This window comes from Mandrillus leucophaeus, unplaced genomic scaffold (assembly GCF_000951045.1).
Source record: "Mandrillus leucophaeus isolate KB7577 unplaced genomic scaffold, Mleu.le_1.0 Scaffold43, whole genome shotgun sequence".
NCBI lineage: Eukaryota > Metazoa > Chordata > Mammalia > Primates > Cercopithecidae > Mandrillus > Mandrillus leucophaeus.
Genome location: NW_012104587.1, coordinates 1,460,470 through 1,464,691, shown reverse-complemented (window position 1 = coordinate 1,464,691; position 4,222 = coordinate 1,460,470). Strand labels below are relative to the sequence as shown.

At 61.0% G+C, this 4,222-nt stretch overlaps 1 protein-coding gene across 1 annotated transcript in view; it reads left to right on the top strand.

The window, feature by feature from the left end:
• The first annotated feature begins 240 nt into the window (after positions 1-240).
• The window catches only part of AHNAK (AHNAK nucleoprotein), a 139,520-nt gene continuing 135,538 nt past the window's right edge, over positions 241-4,222 (top strand). The window contains exon 1 of the mRNA XM_011993369.1: positions 241-362. The gene's annotated coding sequence lies outside the window, so the exon portion shown is untranslated. The remainder of the gene's footprint in view (positions 363-4,222) is intronic.

Genomic DNA, 4,222 nt, shown 5'->3' with positions numbered 1-4,222 from the left:
TCTGCAGCGGCCCAGTCCTCGGGACCGCCCCTTCCCCTCGGGAGGCGGCGCTTTCCCCCACCCCACTCCCAAACCCGTCCGGGCGGGATGGCCCCCGCCCCAGCGCCTGGCCCGGCGCCAGCAGCCTGAGGAATGTGGTGGTTGGAGCCGGTGACTAATTCAAACCAGAACTCGGGGAGGAGTGGTGAGGGGCAAAGGGGAGGAGGAAGGGGCTGTGTGTGGGAGTTGGGGGCAGGAGCCGGGCTTGGCGTGGGAGGAGGGCTAAGCTGCGCTCGCCGGAACCCTGCGCTCCAGCGGTGCGCGCCAGGAGAGGGGGCCCGAGGCGAGGTCTCGCCTGGAGTTGGAAAGGCAGCGTGCTTAGGGTGTGTGCAGAGCTGTTATGTAAGGCTTTCCCATGCAAGGAGGGGTTTGCGGTGTGCGAGGGCCTGGGCCGCCCCTGGCAGGGCTGGTCGCCCCCCAGCAGTGCCGAGGCCGGGATGTGGGGGCGCAGTCCCTTGGCGGCGCTGACCATGAGGGACTCCAGGGGCCCAAACAGGGCTGGCTGTGCCTTTTGCTGGGAGGGGTGCGGAGGGGGCACATGAGTGTTTTCAGCTGTAGCTGAGCCCAGACAACCAGGTGGGGAACGGCTCTGGCCCCTCTGCACAATGAGGCCACAGAGGGTTGTGTGCGATGTGTGTGCTTGCCGGTTTCGCAGGGTGTGGCTCCCGCCGCGACGACCGTGGCGGTGAGGTGCTCCCAGGGAACGTGCGGTCGCTGCAGAGTGCCCTGCTCTGTGGAGGGGATTTGTGGGAAGGCAGTGTGTGGGAGCCTCCCAAGTCAGTCAGGTCCTTAGAGAATGACCCGGAGTCTCCGGAGGAAAAGGGTCCTAGATACCTCCCTCTGTGTCTCCAGCACAGCGCTGGGCGCTCGGTAAATACAGGTTTCGAACCCGTCTTCATTAGAATCCAACCTCGGATTGTAGGGCTCCTGCTCTCTGCTTGCCCTTCCCAGCACAGCGTAGAGCATGGTAGGTGTTGGGTTGATTTTGTGGAATACAGTGAGGGGCTGTAGCAGTGAAGTTGAGAGAGTGGGGGAAGGCATTTAAGGGCCCCTGCACCTATACTGGCTGTAATTCAGGGGAGCAGATCTCGCTTTCATCCCCGCCCCATGAGGGAAATCCCAGGGGCAGGGTGTGGCACTCACTTCCTTTCAGAAGCTGAATGTGGGGAAGCTTCCTTCTCCTGTCCTTAGCGACAGGGGCTGGCCACCCCCCACCGCGTGGATGGTGGCGTGTGCAGAATGGCGAGGACAGGGGAGCCCCCGAGTTAAGGGCACCTCTTTACTCTGAGCTGTGAGCTGTGGGGTGAGGGAAGGTGGGAGAGGAGCTAGGAGGGTGAGAGTGGAGCTAGGAGAGGTCGCAGGGTTTGGGGGCTGTGAGACTGTGGGTTAGAAGGTATCTGAGCCCCTCTCTAAAGCCTTTGTCCCTAAGAGGTTATGCACAGGGACACTGGTGAGAGAACAGGGACACATGGGGAGCCACTTAAGTCATGCGGACTGATATGGAGGCCACCAGCAGCGATTCAGGGGTCCTGGTCTGTGAATTCCTTGAGGAGCCGACCCCTCGGAGCTGAGGACTTGTGCCAGCCAGACATGGTCCAGGGCCTGGGGTGGGACACAGGGACCTGTTGAGGGAGAAGGTCCAGCGTCAGCCCAGGGCAGGGAGTCAGCTGGGGGTCCCTGGAGTCATCTTAGCCCTTGGGAAGTCCTGGGGACAGGTGGCAATGCTGCCAGGCTGGATTCTTTTGCTCGACTTGGGATTGGCGGGTGGGTCCTGGCAGAGCCGGTCACCCTGAGCCTGAGGAGCTGGTTTGAGGGGTTGGGGCAAAGCCGTGGGGGCGGAGGGGTGTGTGGGGCTCTGGGGTGTGGTCACCACCTTCTTCAGAACTTGGGAACCGCCTGGAGACAGACAGAGAGACAGACCGGGAGAGCTAGTCCTACTCCTCACGGAGCGGTGTGGCTCTCTTCCCCACCATTCCGGAGGCCCCAGAGTTTCTTTCCCTGGAGCTGGGCTGTGCACGCTTAGGTTTGAGGAAGGGTGATGGCCGCTGGGGAGGATTTAGAATGTGCCGCTTGGGCGGTGGCAGTGGCGGGGATCTAGGGCCTTCTTCCTTCTCTTCGTCCCCGGGTTCATCCGGGCTGGCATTTCCCTGGGCTCAGGCCATCCGGTGGGCTCTCAAGGCTTCCTGAGCACGAGCAATTTCCAGCATTCCTGGGTGTGTCCAAGGGAGTGTGGGGCCACAGGAGGATTCCGAAGGAATGAAGCCCCTTTTCCTCCCTGCTGGCCTCAGTTCCCACCAGGACTTAGGTAGGTCACTGTTAGCATTGCAGGTGTTGTCCCACTGTGGCTTTAGGTCCTTGTGACCACATGTCACAGCTTGTGTCTCTGAGTGAGGTGTGTGTCATTGCCTGTGAGAGTGTCCCACTGCTTGTGAATGAGGGTCTTCCCCTTGTGGCGTGCCTGGATGTGTCACCTCTGCCGGCATTGTCGTGGGGCTTGGAGGCAGAGGATGGCAGTGGCATTCTGCGCTGGTGGTGGAGGTTTCCTGCGGCCCGTAGGGGTTGTAGGTAAGGACTGAAGTGAGTTTCTCCGTCCTGGACAGGTCCGCACCCGCGGTTTGTGTCCAGAGGCCTTTGGGAGGTGGAGGACAGCCTTGGGGGTGCAGGCCCCAGCTGAGCAGGTTAAGCAAGGCACTGCGCACGGCCTGTCAGGGAGGGGCATCCTGCCTGGTCCCCCAGGGCTGGAGCGGAGGTTCTGGGGGAAGGGGAAGTGCCTGGAGCTGATCCCGTCTACAGCTACGTGTCCTGGCGGGGCCGGGGGCAGATCTTCGGCGACAGAGCCAGAGCGGCCTGGCCCCACGCCCCTGCAGTAGCGTGGTCCGACCGCTGGGGGGAGAGCAAGCAGCGCCCTCCCCAGATCCCGGCCTTGGGTGGGGCAGACGGGCAGCTCCCAAACTGTAATCTACCCCATAGGGCAAGACCAAAGCGTTCTGCTCCACCCCGTCTCCTCTAGGACGCCACCCTCAGAGTTGGTGTCTTAATCCCAGGGGTCCTGGGTAAAGGCCCACACTTCCCTGCTTCTGTGTCCAGGTGTGGGGACTCCCCACTGGATAATATGCTGTCCCCAGCCCCCTTTCACAAGGAGCGCAGAGAGTCCCTCCTGGCCAGGGAGGGAAGAGGGAATCTCCGTCTCTGCTGGACGTGAGAGCCTGGAGCTTCAGGGCTTCCGAGCTCACTGGAGCATGGGAGGGGGCTGTGCGTGGCCGGGGTAGAGAGAGATGGAGAAAAGCATCACAGCAGAGTCAGAAAACAACCAGCTGGCTGCAGTCGGGGTGTAGGGGCTGCCCTGGAAGTCAGCATGATGTGAGGGGCCAGGGGAAGGGGGTGATGGGGAGGGGAGGGCTGGAATGACAAAGCTGGAAAAACTTCTCCTGGTGGGAGTTGTGACTGGGCTGGTGCCTCCCTCTCCTCAGGGCAGGAAGCAGGGAGGAGGCCAGGCAGGTGCACACACAGAGGGGGAGGTGCAGGCTCAGGGGACATAGGCACCAGGTGAACAGGTGTAGGGGCCTCCAGGACAACTGTCTGTTATGAGCAGGTGAAGGCTGGCTGGGGCTGCAGGCTGCCCTGGGTTGTGTAGAGTGGAGAATGGGGCCGAGGGTTTCCGTGTGTGTGCTCATGTGTGTGTGTGTGTGTGTGTGTGTGTGTGCGCGCTTGTGTGCCTTTCTCTGAAGGTGCCCAAGTTGCATGTGTCTTGCAACATGTTCATCTAATTCTTCCTGGTAATTCCACCTCCCAAATCTGCCCCACCTCCCTGCATGCTGCCCAGAATCAGCTAGGTGGGTTTGTAAAAGTCCTCAGTGCTGGCTTAGACTCTGAGATGTCTGCGCACTTCTGTTCCAGTTAGAATGGGGCATAACGTTTTTTCCTAAACAAGCCTGGCAGCTGCATCCTTGGGGTACCATTGGAGGGTCAGGTCCTGGAAGGGATGTCAACCCTGTGTTTCTCCTTGTTCCTTTGGAACGAGGGTCTGCGTGTCATGACTGTCTCCATCTCCTAGAAGTGGAAATGCTTGTCTTGCTCTGCCCACCTCTAGCGTGAGTCTGGTGCCTCCAGCATGAGTCTGGCCTCTAGCGTGAGTCTGGTGCCTCCAGCATGAGTCTGGCCTCTAGCGTGAGTCTGGTGCCTC